The 16,197-nt window shown below is 40.8% G+C and overlaps 1 protein-coding gene and 1 long non-coding RNA gene across 7 annotated transcripts in view; both read right to left on the bottom strand.

The window, feature by feature from the left end:
• The window catches only part of GNAS (GNAS complex locus), a 246,184-nt gene that overhangs the window by 158,664 nt on the left and 71,323 nt on the right, over positions 1 to 16,197 (bottom strand). The gene's annotated exons all lie outside the window — the stretch shown is intronic.
• Positions 5,587 to 16,197, bottom strand: part of LOC101939669 (uncharacterized) — an 81,467-nt gene continuing 70,856 nt past the window's right edge. For all 4 annotated transcript variants that reach the window (XR_010592317.1, XR_010592316.1, XR_010592318.1 and 1 more), the window contains 2 exons: positions 15,221 to 15,345; positions 5,587 to 7,388 (listed from right to left, as the gene is read on the bottom strand). This is a non-coding gene — a long non-coding RNA (uncharacterized LOC101939669). The remainder of the gene's footprint in view (positions 7,389 to 15,220; positions 15,346 to 16,197) is intronic.

Genomic DNA, 16,197 nt, shown 5'->3' with positions numbered 1-16,197 from the left:
AGTGACTATTATTGCTAAGCCTTGCTGTCCTGCCACGTTGTCCCTAAAGGAGTTAATTAAAAAGTTCAGAGTGCCAACAACACTCATGCATTTTTTTAAAGGAAGGTATACAGCTGCAGAAGTTGAATGTGCTGGTATCCACAATTATACAGGGAAGTGTCCTATTTGCCATGGGTCAGTAGATTTTTCAATCTCTGCTCAGGTATATATGCAGCTGTGATGTATTCTATACATATGTGAAAGACTGACATCCTTCTAGATAAAGTACAGCCCAGTGTGGTTTTAGCTCAATTTGTCTTTGTTTCTTGCATGTCAGGTGTAGTACATTTGCTAAAGCCCCATGCACTTCCAACTTGTTTGGAGACTGTCTAATCCAGTGGTTCTCAGTAAAGCAAACGCATAACCCCAGGGGTATGCAGAGGTCTTCCAGGGGGTATATCAACTCATCTAGATGTTTGCCTAGTTTTACAACAGGCTACATAAAAAGCAGTAGCAAAGTCGGTACAAATTAAAATTTTATAGAGACAATGACTTGGTTATACGGCTCTATATACTATACACTGAAATGTAAGTACAATATTTATATTCCAATTGATTTATTTTATAATTATATGAAAACAAAGAAAATAAGCAATTTTTCAGCAATAGTATACTGTGACACTTTTGTATTTTTATGCCTGATTTTGTAAGCAAGTAGTTTTTAAGTGAGGTGAAACTTGGGGGTATGCAAGACAAATAGGACTCCTGAAAGGGGTACAGTAGTCTGTAAACATTGAGAGCCACTGGTCTAATCAACGGATCTGTTCCCTCTCTTGTATTCCTTGCCTTGATCTACACTTGCTACAGTAGATGTATTGAAGCCTGATGGCTATAATTTACCTCATAATTTTTTGGTGGGGAGGTGGGGAAGGCTACACTGACTGAACATACATTCGGTCAGCATAGCTATGATCCTAAAATAGAATTAAATTATTATGCTGCTCCTACACTCTACACCCTTAACCCATTCTAAAACAAATCTTTTGCTCTGATCCTTTTTAGATTAACTACTGAACTATATGAGGAAATATGGGGCAAATGAGATGATCTGATACAGAACTCCCCCCCCCCCCCATATAATTGTTACAGAAACAATATATGCCTACTGTAATTCATAACCTATAATGCCTCAACTCTTCTGTATTCCTTTACCATTTACGGTTGTTACCAGCTCTTAATATGTATGTAAGAAAATAAGAGTCCACCTGGCTGTGGGAGGTCTGGTTTTCTAGGAGGGATAGCTCAGTGGTTTGAGCATTGGCCTGCTAAACCCAGGGTTGTGAGTTCAATCATTGAGGGGGCCACTTAGGGATCTGGGGAAAAATCAATACTTGGTCCTGCTAGTGAAGGCAGGGGGCTGGACTCAATGACCTTTCGGGGTCCCTTCCAATTCTATGAGATAAATAAATAAATGTAGATATACCTATCAGGGCCAATGGGAGAGTAAAGCAAGAACACAAACTTAGCAAAGGACTTCCTAACTACACACATTTTACTCTTAAAAAAGCACAGTAGAATTACAGATCTATGAATTCAACCTCCCCTAGTCTGATCTCACTCTGTCTGCAAGTCCTGGTTCTGGCCAGCATCTTTAAGCAAGGGAGAGTCTCTCCTGTCTTCACTCTCTTCAGCAAGTTCTGCTTACAAGTGGTGACAGAAATTTAGTCCCTTCCTTAGAAACCTCATGGAACCTTTCTTTTAAAACCATCTCCCTCCCATTCTGTCCAGGAGTTCCTCGCTCCAGCCCTATCTCTCCTCCCCCGCTGCTTCTGTGTCTTTTGTCCCAAGGAACTGGGTTAGTCACTGAGAGCCATTCAAAGTCAATGGCCTTACTTGTAGAGAACTCATTGTTCCAACAGGGAAGAATCAGTCAATGAAATGAGAGAGCTAGCAAGGGCCATTATTAGTCCTCTTTGAGGTGCCCCACACCTTATCACCAATACACAGTCTCTAGAACAGACTGACTAAAAGGATTAGACTGGTTTTCAGCACAGACTGCATATCTGAGTCCAACATGGACATTGCAACACACAGTGAAGACTGCAGTAAAGGTTACAATCACAAAATGGTGTTCACAAGGCAAAACGGAATCTGCAATTGAATACAGACATATCTCCAAAATGGTCACACTATCAACTATTATATTTATCTTTAATAAAGTGTTTAGTCACTAAAATACATTTTGTTCTTTTTTATACAGATTTGTACAAATATTTCTATGGATTCATCTTTGGTTAAAAAGAAAAAATCTATTTTTTCAAACTACATTCCAGTGTCGGAACATTTCACTTTACCTGCTTTACTTTAATGCTATCATGAAAGGAACCTCTTTGAAGTTTTCTTATTAGAAAAGCTTTAAAAATTAAGCAGTCTGAATTATTTTTCTATGAACCATATAATCTTCTTAAGCAGTAAGAAGTTAACTTAAACTCAAATCATTTTACTGAAAAAACTGATAAAGAGAGCCGACCAGATTCATGTATTGCTGTCCTACATTCTCTCTAAATGTAACATCTAACCCTGGATTCTTAGAATTTTTCATGTTAAAGTTTATAGCCAATTGAGTTTGGCTTTTATATCAGAAAGTTTGTCATGTAAATGTCATTCTGTAGCTGCAACAAACCCAGTAATGAATACGATCCCCAAGAAAACATACATTTCAGCAACAAATCCAAGTTCAACCGTGGTACTTAAAAACACAAACACATTTGACTCATTGTGTAAGAAAACTGTATCTTGGAGATGCTGTATTTTCTAAACCAAAGAGACTAGCACAGGTTCAATTGTTCTCAATATATTCTGGCTTCTGCATTGTGAAGCATATCAATTGTTAAGGATTTTGTGTTATTGTCAAAGATACATGGTCGATTACTTTCCATAATTAATTGGGTGTGGGGTTATTTGTTTGTTTGTTTGTTTGTCAGTACAGTTATCAATTGTTTAGCAGAAATGGGGTAAAGAGTCAACACTGGGGTTTCAATTCCAGGCTAGTTTAGGACCAATATTCCCATTTGGCTTCAATGGTTATAGCACCAAAACTGCATGAAGTCTTCTATTGAGATATCACTTCCATCCAAACAAGAAAGAGAAAATAGTCCCTTTCTGGTTTTGAATCCAACCCAGACCCAAATCTGGGGAGGCAGGTTCTGATCCAGGAATTTAAATACAATCTCCCTTGAAATGTGCAGAGATTCCATATTAAGGTGCCATTTTAGGCCTCTCTCCGTTGTTTAGTTTAACCCATTTTCCATTGACAAACTGCAGTCCCCACCCCCATTTCCTGTAGACCACAAACCAACATGGCTTTTACTTGTTTGTTTCTTTATTTGATTTCTACTAACCTGATTTATGGTGCCATGAATGTTGACTCCATGGCTCTCGGAATAGTGGCTGTTAGTTAACTTGTGCTCCCTCTACTGTCTGACTTGCTTTGCAAAAGCATAGCAAATACAGTGAAGAACTTTTTAAATTTCTTGATGACAAAGAAATTTTATTTTTTATTTTAGCACAAAAGGTTATTTGCCTGCAGATTTTAATGATTGCAACAAGGTCCTAAATTAGAATCTTCTTAAGATTCGAGAGTATGTATCCCTCTTTTAAGGCCTGCAAAAACAACATGCATACAACTCCGACTGAAGTCCGTACTTTCAGAACGTTTGTCTTCCTTTTCTGACAACACTGTGAGGAACAAAGGGATAACGGTCCTGCTCCAGCTGAACTCAGTGAACAGAATTGGGCAGTATGTTAGCTAACAACTATGGACCAGATTTTCAGAAGTGCTGAGCAACCAGGACTCCAGTTAAAGTCAATGTAAGCTGCAAATACTCAGCCCGTGTGCACATCACGTCCTTTTATCTTGATTATTACAAAGATTAGACCAAATCCTTCAAAAGGGAGCAAAGCCTGAGTAAAAGGGCTGCTGTGGGTTCCGAGGTTCAGCATGCTGGTATGTGCTATGCTTGGACCCACTACTTCTGTTTGACAAGCCTACGCTCCCCTAATTCCCTTTGGAACACCTGCCTGCAAACTGCACATCAACAGTGCACATGCAAGGATGTGGAAACCCTTCTGTGATTCCTTCAACTTTGAAGCAGCAACACAGACTTTCCCACTGCTTATGGAAACCGATGTGCCCTAGTCAAACTCTGAATCTAGATGAACAGTCCTTGGATGCAAGTTTTGACTGGAGACACTCTCTCTCTCTCTCTCTCTCTCTCTCTCTCTCTCTCTCTTTTTTAGAGCCTTTTGTGGCCACATTACCCAACTTGCAGAGTGACTTCTGTAATTTATAGAAATATTTGCAAAAATTTATATCCAAGTCATTTTTATCCCTTCCTCCTGAAGTAATATTTATTAACTAGAACCAAACAAATTGGAGCAATTTCAATTTTAACTCTGAGGCTAGGCAAGAGCTTACAGATCCTACTGCACTATTTACTGCATTTCCCTCTATTTAATATTTTGCAAGCAGAATAGGTTAGAACAGGGGATCTCAACCTTTTCCTTTCTGAGCCCCTCTTCCCCCCCATGCTATAAAATATCTGTGCCACAACAACTAGTTTTCTGCATGTAAAAGCCAGGACCAGCATTAGGGGGTAGCAAGCAGGGCATTTGCCTGGGGCCCCATGCCACAGGGGACCCCAGGAAGCTAAGTTGCTCAGGCATCAACTTCAGTTGCAGGTGGAAGGGCTCAGGGTCCCAGGCTTCAGCCCCATGTGGTGGAACTTCAGCTTTCTGCCTTGGGCCCCAGCAAGTCTAACACTGGCCCTGCCTGGTGGACCCCCTGAAACCTGTATGCGGCCCCAGAGGGGGCCCACCCCTGGTTGAGAACCCACTGGGTTAGAACAGTTGCAAAGAGCTATTCCATTTAAATCATTTGTCCAATTAGAAGGTTAGGCTGTACATGGAGATGTACGAAATATTTTGGGCCTGTGCTGCACTTGTAAATAGGTGATAAACCCATCTTTCCCGTAAGTGATTCAGCAGCAATAAAGTACTTACTGTTATTTAATGATGCAATGGTTTAAAGACTTGACTACTGTACAGTGTGTAATCTGACTCAACAACAGACAATACATTGGGCTGCAAGGCTATTCAGAGAAAAGAATAATAGATTTAATCTCTGTGTTTAAAAAAAATAAAAGGAAATATTCTGTTTTCCTTTTCTAAGAGTAACCTGGAAGAAGAAAATGAATAAAGTAGAAGAGGAGGTTTATTCTAGCTTTAGAGATGACAATTTGGGTCAGTTTCTTTGATAAACAACAACATTATTCCAATAAGTAGTTAAATAGTTATTCCTCTTGGCAATTAGGGATACATTGGAATGGTTCACATCAGACTATATTTGAAATGCACATGAAAATAAATTCTAGTAAAAATAAGCCTTTAAGTTGTTGTTTACATTGGCAAGTAACCAGCTGGACTATAAAAGCCAATGGTATGACTGACTACCTTACTTATTTTGCAACTGTTACACTAAATAGGTGTTTTAGAGACTCAATATCCTCACAAGAGATACAGACTTTCTTAAAACAAAGAGAATCAGACTTTTGGGATCGATTTCCTGTTTATTATTGTACTTAATTATACTTTAAGGATGAAATTTTCCCTTCCTCAAACAAAGCACAAAAAGTGATTGCCATGCTGTGGCAAGGTGGCTGTGATTTCCACTGAAAAGCCCATTGTTTTTTGTTTTAATGCAGTGAAAATACTCAGTGAAAAAATCCTCACAAAGCCTTTATGAAATGAAACTCAAAACACCTAGTATGTGATTTGCTTTGTAAGCATAGTTATTCCTCAGACACACAAGAGCATACACCTATTGTCCAGAATGAAAAACTTGCAATTCTGTAAGTCAAACACAGTAACCAAATTCCAGCTCATTAATTAGTTAGGCCTGCAATTCTTATGTATCTGCTTATAGATACTCATGCACTTTAACCAGCTTATTTGTTTTTTCAGCACCTAACTTCTTATGAAGTTAAATCAAATCAGTCCTAATGTGCTAAAAGCCCAGTGCACTGGTGCTGAGCTGGCCAGACAGGACCACACATTTTGAGATGAGCATGAATCCTGTCTATACATTCTTGACAATATTTACATTTTACTTCAGAAGAAATATATTTGTTTCCTACCACCTCTTTCAACTTTATGCATGTATAGTTTTCATTATAGAGAGACTTCAGTGCAAATGAGAATCAGGCCCATAGAGTCAGATACATTTTTACACGGATGTTTGGTAATTGCAAAACATTCAACTCCAGTTTGTAGCACTGATCAGCAGCTTTCATGTCTACTACAGTTAGAATGAAAAATACCAAGCAAATCCAACACTACGAAGACTTAAAAGTTAAGATGAGCAAGACAGATTTCTATAGAACATTGTATGGGATACCCTTCTCACCTTCCAGAAATTTCTAGATTCCAGAAAACTAAGCTGCAAACACTAGTTCACAACTTCACTCCTTTCTCTTCAACACTCTCTGACAGTTCATTCCACTCACTAGCCACATGCCTCTTTAATCACAGATGGAAATGTGCTATTACTTTCTCTATACTTCTGGGCAGCTTTATAACATTCTTATTGTTTCTAAATAATAAGGACATTAGAATCTAATGGTGTGTGTGTGTGTGTGTGTGTGTGTGTGTGTGTGTATATATAACACCCTTTTAAATATAGGATGCATTCATGTAAAACTTTTGCAGTGACAAACATTTTTAACAAAATTTAAAAAAAAACACCTTATTTTAGGCCTCTATTTTCAAAAATTACACATGTTCAATTATAGGCTCCAAAATGCATGCCTAATTTGTCATACAATTGCCACAATAATGCATGCAGTGATGGTAACAATACATGCAAGTGAGACAGTCCTGAAAAGTGGGCCCTTTATGGCTGGCATTACAACTGAATTGTAGATTTCAGACTATAAGACTGGAGGTCACATTTACAAGAGCTGAACATTTTTAATACAAGTGAAGAAAGGTATCATATGACAAAGAGGGCACATTACCAGAAAGCAGGCAGAGGCATGAACAGTAAATTCCTGTAGATTCCATACAGCTACAGTGAAATACAGGAAAGGAATTCCCTAACACACATTGAGAACAGTGGCATAAATAAATATAGTCACAAATATATGATTGGGCTTAAATAATTTTAAATACTTCCTAGCAAATAAATTCTGGTAATAAAATTACAGTCTTCAAAAAATTCTAAATGGGCTATTATTGATAAATCGGGACTTTCTCATGATTGACCGGTGCTCCCAGAAAGTTGATGTAGGTGTGAGAGGTTTGCTGAATTCAATGGAGCAGTCATTGCTTTGCTGTACTTGAAGAAATCTCACCTGTAAAGTAGTAGAACCTCAGAGTTACAAACACCAGATTACGAACTGACCAGTAAACCACACACCTGATTTGGAACCCAGAGTACACAATCAGGCAGCAGACAGAGACCCTCCCTCCCCCCCAAGCAAATACAGTACAGTACTGTATTACATGTAAACTACTAAAATAAAAAGGAAAGTTACAAAAAAGATTTCACAAGGTAAGGAAACCGTTTCTGTGCTTGTTTCATTTAAATTAAGATGGTTAAAAGCACCGTTTTTCTTCTGCATAGTAAAGTTTCAAAGCTGTATTAAGTCAATGTTCAGTTGTAAACTTTTGAAAGAACCACCATAACGTGTTGTTCAGAGTTACGAACAACCTCCATTCCCGAGTTGTTCATGACTCTGAGGTTCTACTATACTGATGTTATGTCACATAACCTATCAGCATTAAACAAGTCAATTACACTCTTCAGGAAATGGTTTCCTGAACTGACAATTCAAAATGACACATCGTTTTGGATGATAGTCATGGAGTCTACCTAGCTTCATGTGTTCAAAGGTGCTTATGGTTTTGGGAGCTAAATTTAGCCATCTGCTTGTAAAATGCACTTTTTTGGTGCACATCTTGTTTGTAAGTTGTCACAGGGTTGGGTTGGTTCATGAATAAGTATTACAGAAGGAGTTTAAAAGGTTTCTGCAATTAATTCTGATAATCTTTTCCTACTGAAGCTAGCTGGGCAACTGAAACTTGCTTTTGGGGTAAAAATTTCAGAAGTGCCTGTGGGCCAGATTTCTAAATGTAATTAGGCACAAAATGGGATTTTCAAAAGCACGTAGGCAACTATGGGAGTTAGCACCTAGGCCTTTTTGAAAATACTACTATCTGCATCTTTAAGCACCTAAATACCTTTTAAAAGTGGCCTATGTGATTTAGGAGCCTATGTCCCATTTTCAAAAGTTTCTTAGGCATGTAGGCTCCTAAATCACGTGGGTGCTTTTGAAAATATTGCCCTTGGCCCAGTCCATGGGAGTCTTTTACAGAGCTCCCAAAGAGGGTGAACATTTATTAGCATTCGTTTCTCTACTTGCCCACTCCAAATCAGCTATTTATCAAGCTTTCTTTTTACTTGGGAAGATATTCTACAAGCTCTCACACTGTACAGACACTGTGTGTTGATTCCCAATGGATGCTGACAGGGCCGGCTCCAGGCAGCAGCTTAACAAGCAGGTGCTTGGGGCAGCCAAGGGAGAGGGGCGGCACCTGCGGCAATTAGGGGGCGGCAGGTCCCTCACTCCCTCTAGGAGCAAAGGACCTGCCGCTGAACTGCCGCCGCCGCTAATCGCGGCTTTTTTTTTTTTTTTTTTTTTGCTTGGGGCAGCAGAAATGCTGGAGCTGGCCCTGGCTGCTGACAAGTGTTGCAGCTAATATTGTGTGAATCTGTACACACAAATGCCCATTTCCATGTGCAGAGACTTTACAATTATTTTAAAGAAACGCCTATTACTTTTTATTCAATGACTGTGCTTGGAGTTTGTTCCTTCATTCACTTTTCAATCTTCTCCTGTTCCATCTTTGTCTCTAGAACCAACATTTTTCCTACGGCCACAGTGACAGTTTTGCCTTTAAGCCTTCAATTAATATCCTCTCATTAGTGATGTATTTCATTCATTTAGACATGCATGTACAGTTTTGCATTTGCCACTGCAGGTTTATAATGAAAATGGTGATTATATCTGAACTCCTCCTGTTTGCTTGCAAAATGTGAAACACGGAAGAACACACACATGTCTGTACAAAGCTCCAGTCTTGCAAACACATGTGAGCAAAGGGTCTCAGGCCCAACCCCAAGCTAGGCCATTCTACGATGACTGTTGTACATGAAGTTAGTTATCTGTACTCTTCCTCTTTTTGTAGTTGTGCATCTCCTTTAGAAAGTAGGGAAAATGTCAGCCTCCACGTAGCTCTTGCCATGTTCAGAATAATGAATTCAGGATTTAGCAGTTGTAAATGTATGCTTCAAAAATCAACAAATATGCTGTATAAAATTAGTCTGTCCCCCTATTAAAAAGGAACACCTCCCCTCCCCTCACAAATCACCACACATTTTTTTTCCTATCAGCTGCCCATTTCTCTCACAAAGCTGCCATCTTCTGCTTTCTTACATATTCATAGGTTTCAGGGATTTCTGTTTCTGCTGCCTTCTCAGATTACAAATTTCTTGTGTGTTAATTAAGCTGGAAAAAAATTGAAAGAATGTCACTGATTCGCTTGAAAAGCTAAAAATAGATTGTTCTGTCCTGAATATGGACTGCTAAGTTTTCAAACTATTTGTACAATGCGAATTAATTGCAGATGGCCAATTCATCTATTTAGATCTATGTGACAGAAATGAATGTACTACTGCAACTGATTGTAAGTGTGAAGCCCTTTCAGGTAGCTGGGTCACGTCGAATAAGATGGTGGCATGTTTTTAACTTTCTGAAAATGCAACTTGGCAAATGGTCTGTTGATTTGAAGCTCTCCCTCAATAAAACAAAACCGAACCCAAACAGCTGAGATTTTAGATATGAAGCTGATGTGCACATGCAGAAAGCTACGAGCGATCTTTCATGTATGTTTCTAGCATCCATAGTATATGTATGAAAGCAGTTGCACTCATCTAGCTAAAAATAAGCTTTTCCCTAAGGTACCTAAATGTCTCTATTCACCTCATTAATAAATTATTTATTTAACCTTTTTGAAATTATCAGATTTTTTTTGTCTTTTCTATGCCTAAATATTTCCATTAAATAATTCTATAACTTTTCTGGGTTTTCTCCCGAAAAGGAAATTAAACAACAAGCTACATTATAGCTATTATGGAGAAAACTTCAAGAAAATCTAAAAGGTGGCTGACAGTCAATCCTGGCTGTTACTGCTGTATCGCTAGTTGGATTTTCCAAAATATTGTGAATTAGGCAAGAATCCATATATTTTAAACTATGAAATAAAAATAAATAAATAAATTTTATAAATAAAAACATCACTAACATAAGATATGTTGTTCGGGAATCAAAATGATCAGTTCTGGTACAGATCCTGCCTAACAAGAGTCCTGCTTTATGCTGAAAATTAAAAATGTTGTTTGGGATTCCTCTAAATACTGCGAAGCAAGAGAAACTAAATATCACAGAGTCACTTCCTACTCCAATGTCTCTCCTTTGCAACGTCACTACTTCACATTCCCCAAATGCTCTTCGTAGCCTTACTTTCTTGAAAAATGTTGTGCAAAGGTTAATACAATACACAAAGGACCTTTGCCATCAGGGTGGTAAGAAAACCTCCCAAGAAGCTTCAGATGGCATTTTATTAGCATGCCGATAACATCACAGAACTAATGTTTTTGAAGAGAACATAATGTATTTGGAACATTTTCCAAAGCTGCTGTCTGCGTTTTGAAGCATTTATTACAAATTGAACTTTTAAAATCAAGACTTTGGATATCTTTTAAAAGTTACACTATAGCTCAAACACAGGGCTTGATGCAGAAATTACCGAGTTTCTGTTATGTTGTGTTATGCAGGAGATCAAGCTAGATGATCATAATGGACGGTCCCTTCTGCCCTTAAAATCTATTGATCTTTTTCCCTTATTGCGTCTCCCTATGAAATGCTTCTGATGAAGCGGGTGGATATTACGTAGCCATGCTAGTTGCGAGAGGGGGTCTGACACCCCTCTTTTCCTTTCCACAATGCCCATATTTTAAGTTATGTTGCTATTTGGGGCCCCGTTCAAATTCCCATGTGAAAAAGTTGGTCTCTAAGTAATACAGTACAAATTATATATTGTACTGCAGCCGCTTTTCAAGTTAAAAAAAGGAGTTAAGGAAGGCTATTTAAACAAGGAATACATTCTTTGTGCGGGGCTGAAAAAATTGTAGGGTGCTGCCCCTTAAAAAGTGAACTCTGTCCTGTACTTTTCCAGTGGTTAGCCTTTATTACCTTGAAATTCAGGAAGTCACCCTCATTGGAGAGGCAGAATAACAGCTGTATCCATAAAGAGAGAGAAGAGTGGACTAGTTCCCACCAGTTCTGAACAGGTCCAAGTATTAAGCCCAAATCTTTCTGCAGGCTCAATTTCTCTTTGCAGCGTTGGCAAGTCTCAGTGTTTTGTGTTTCTCTTAATGCCCCAGCTTCTGGAATCATGTGATTAAGTGAGAATCCCAGCTTTCATTAAAACAAATAACAAAAGTAAATTTCTAGCCCTACTGGTTGCAGTGAGAAGCTTGCAATTGTGTGTCCTAAAGGTACAAAACCCAGGATGCAAATAGACAGAGCCAAATAACATTATTATTATTATTTTTTTAAATCAGGATTTTCTTGGACCTGACATTTTTCAGCACCTGGCGTTGGCAACACTGCACTTTGTCTAGGCATTGGCTTCTCCCCTCACTCACAATCTAAGGCCTGTTCTTCAACCAACAAGTTCTTCTCCTTTACAGGGGCACAGGATTCAGCCTCAGTGAAAGAGCCAAACGCGACGCTGTTTGCCTGGGCAGCGGCTGCTCAGAAACTCCTATGTGGCTGTTATTCCAGTTGCTGAATTGAAATGGTGACTGGGACCCCTGTGTCACACCCCCCACCCCAGGTGGTTTATGGCTCCAGTCCATGCTGACAGCTCTACCCGCTACCCCTATATTCCCCCACTTCTGCTAGACTATGCAGAGTTGGGTGTAACCACAGCTGGCAAAAAAGCTAAAAAACTTCCCACAGCATTTTTGATTAGGGTATTGGTTTGTTTGTTTTTCAAGTTTGAAAATTTCAATTTAAAAAACTTTGACTTAAAAAAAAAAAAAATTTAAATGTGTGTTGACCATCTCTGTGTGTATAACCGATCTCTGTGGCAGGCAGGGCTTGCTGGGGCTTCCTGCTTCCCCACTCTGCAGCGTCTATGTACAGTGGGACCACCACAGGGTATGGGCCCAACTCCCCTGGGTGAATCCCCGCCAATATGGATGGTGCTTTTTAAAACAGAGGATGCTAGGGCTGCTATGTGGATACGATAGTAAAATTGTTTATGCTCCACGGCTGCTCCATGGCCTGAGGCACCCAGTGTGTCCTGAGGCCCTTGAGACATGGGGGAACCCAGATAATGGGTTGTATGTACAGGGAAGAGAGAGCTGGAGCCAAACTGGCCACAGGGAAAGATTTGGATGGATTGAAAAAAAAAAAAAAAAAAAAAAAAAAAAAAACACACCAGAGGCACAGAGGAGGGAAGGTAAAGACCTTAAGTGCTCCAGAGAAGAACCCAGAGCTGATCTGAACACCGACTTTGCGGCCTACTTATCACTGGTCATAAATATGCCAGTGTGACTCAGCATTCTCGGCACTGGGCCAGAAGGTCCCAGGTTCAAGTGCAGTAGCACTGGGGGAGGGGGTGCTGCCTGCTGCCAGGTGCCAACTTTCAGAGGAAACCCTCATTGCTAAATGGTTTTAAAATGCAGGATTAAATTCCCTACAGGCCTTAGCAAGAGGCACATCCTTATTGCTCTTCTTTGTAGCAAGGAAAAGGCTCAACATAAGGGCAAATCCTGCTCGTTCTCTTGAGGAGTGCCATTCCACTCCATGGGGAGTTTTGGGGGGAAGCAGGGGTGTCACTCAGTCAAGAGAGAGCCTGTGCATAGGCAGTGGAGGTTACTGTGTCTAAATTATTGGGGGAGGGGAGTATGGGGGAGGGCCTTGAATATCAAGTGGAATGCTTCAGTTTAAACAGCAGAAACATGTAAGGGAGCCATATGACAGAAGAGAGGTAGGCCCTAAAAATAATATAGCAGCCAGCCTCCCAGTCTCCACCTCCCACCCCCAATTCAAGCAGTACAGGGCCAGGCTCTGTGCTGTCTCTATCACATAGGGGGTTTTGTGGGTGCAATACACAGTTAGTGCTACATTTACGCTTCATATCTGTAGAGCATCGCACTCGGTGAGGTTCCTCCACCAGAGGCAGGAGAGCAGGGATCACTCCAAGATTTGGAGGAAACCTTTGATCCTTTTGCTCTGTTTTCTGTCTGTTTGTCGGCCAGATTAACGTGACCAATGCGCCAGTTCTCTTCAAGCAAAGAGGAAATTCCGATCCACCCTAGCATCCCTGTTCAGAGTTGATGCCTGTCAATTTGGTTCAGTTAAAATCAACCACGACAAAGTGTTTCAGACTGATGGAAAATGATGATTTCTAAGAGCACTATAGTATTTCTCCTTTGTGCAAGGACTGTGCAGTTTTTGCATTATCCAGCACAACACACACAGTCCACACTAAAACAACAATTTACTAGTCTCTGCCTTTTTCATGTTTGCATTCAAAACAAGCTCTTGATTTATTTGCATGGTGGGTGATAACAAAAAAATTAAATTTTGGTGGGTGGTACAAGCAGGATTGGTCAAAGCTATCTTTTTCATGGGAACGGCACCAAAGATGGCACAAAAAGTAACAAGCCAGGACACTGCTTTCACCCATCTCTGATCCAGGAGGAAACTGCAGCTTGGTGCAATTGTTTTCACGTTCACTATGAATCTAAAGTGTGTGCATAGAAATCTGCACTTGAAATGGGTGTAGAAAACAAAGGGAATCTGCACAAGCACTTGAAAAGGAAAAGCAATTGCTGATTTCTTACGGTGGCATGGCAGATTCTGCAGGGATCCAATCCTCGCACATGCACTGACAGGGACACCTTGTTGCTTTCTCCACCTATTTTTGTTAATATTTTTGCTATTTCTAAAGAGTTATGGTTTGTAGATAAAGCAAACAACCTCTGAAAGGAGCTTCACTATCTGAAACAGTGACTGCTGTGTCAACTATTCCAAATAATGGATTAACGCAATACTTTGTTATGTCCCAGAAAGGAGACAAATATAGATCTGCGTTGATAGACAGAAATGGTTATTGTCAGGCAATCTACTCATAATAAATCAAATATCTTCAAAGCATTGTCAAGGTAAAGGAGATGTTTAAATAGACAGTCCTAGAGCAGGCCTGTGGGAAAGATGGTTATAGAATATTCTATTATGTGTTCTTTGCATGTGTGCAAAAAGGAACTCACACTTAGGCTAACACTTAACTCCGGGGAGGGCTACTGAAGAATCAAGATTGAGAATATTCTGTCCCTTGAAACTCCCAGCAGTGTGTACCATGTGGTGGTGAACACTCGCACCATCAGGTCCCTTGCCTGCATGTGGTCCCTGAGCAGGTGTGAAAGGGTTACAGCCTTTCCTTGCCTTGGGCTACACATAGAGGTGCCAGCTACAATGGCTCCACTGGACTGGTGCCACTGTCAGCATTAGTTTAATTGACAGGGTCACGTCTCCTATTCCGTGTACACCTGACACCAGCTGTGCTCTCCTTGTGCTATCCAGTGCTCCAGGAAGGGAGTGTGCTTCCCCAGGCATGAGTCCACATGGCGCTCCCATGGGAGCGACACTGCACCTATCCCATTGGAGGTCATTAGCGAGCCCATTAGGTTCATTTCACTGCTTTCACTGGCACAACTGGCCAGCTCATATCTCACAATCCTGCTTCCCATGGACTCCTAAGGGATAGTTCAGTTCCCATAAATACAGCTTGGCATTTGTTTTATTGTTTCCTTGGGGTTGCTGCAAACATCTCAGCGTTCTGAGGGCCATTTTCCTTTTGGAAGGATCTGGCGACATTTGCTTTGCATTTTCCCTTCTGATTGTCTGTAAAAAGCTTTACTCATGGCAGGAGAGAGCAGACTTCCTTTGCCAAAAGGAGAAAAGCCAATTAGACAATAAGGCGAAACAGAAGAGAGCCATGTTATTAACAAATAAACAGATATAAAAAAAATAAGCCTTCCACTTACTGGGTAACTGAAAATCTGTAAAAAGTTTCATGTAGACATTGGTCCAACTCATCCCTTCCATTTTCACTGCACTCTTGATAGCTTCAGTCCACAAGGGGCAGTGCCTAATCTTTGCACAACATGCTCTGAGAAGAGGTAAATTATATCATGGTAAAAATTTGGGATGTAAAAGTTTAACCGGTTAACCAATAAGCTTGATGTTTATCAGTTTCTGTTAACGATTAAACTCCGCCCGGGGTCCCAGCTGCCAGCCCGGCTCCCAGGGTACCAGTTGTCAGCCCTGCCCCCGGGGTCCCAGCATGCACGAGGTCCCGGCTGCCGCCACGCGCCCGGGACTCTGCTGCCACCCTGCACAGAGCTCTAAGGGCGGGGCAGCAGCTAGGATCCGTGGCGCAGGGTCGGCAGCCAAAATCCCCGGGCACTAGGTCGGCAGTGGGGACCCCCACGTGCGGGGCTGGCAGCGGGGGATTCCCGGGCGCGAGGCCGGCAGCGGACCCCCTCCTAAAATATGGGCGTGGTGCAGCACCCTTCGTACCCCTAGTTCCCTGGTTAAAAGTTTAACTGTGTAACCGATAGAATTTTAATTGGTTACATGGTTATTGTTTTTACACGTTATTTACATCCCTAGTAAAAATGCTGCAGGAGCCACTGATGGAGCATCACTGAGATTAGCAGAAGTGGAGAAAAAAATGCCCCAGAAACCTAGCACAGACTCAGGCTAAGATATCAACAAGTAGAATCAAGTGGTTGGGGCTGCAAAACTGAGAGAACGCACAGGGAGTCCGACTGTCTAAGAGTATGGGCCTGATTTCCAGAGGGGTTGAGCACCCCCAGCTGCTATTGGCTTCAATCAGAGTGGTGACTGCTCAGCCCTTCTCAGGTCCTATGTGCTGTGGGACACTGCAAGCACGACAAAGCGACACACACACACACACCTGGAGAGAGGTTTCCAAAAGGACAGCGACCAAGCTTACAGA

The sequence above is a fragment of the Chrysemys picta genome, chromosome 13 (genome assembly GCF_011386835.1).
Source record: "Chrysemys picta bellii isolate R12L10 chromosome 13, ASM1138683v2, whole genome shotgun sequence".
Classification (NCBI taxonomy): domain Eukaryota; kingdom Metazoa; phylum Chordata; order Testudines; family Emydidae; genus Chrysemys; species Chrysemys picta.
Note: the sequence above shows the minus strand (reverse complement) of the source record. Positions and strands in the feature narration are given on the sequence as shown.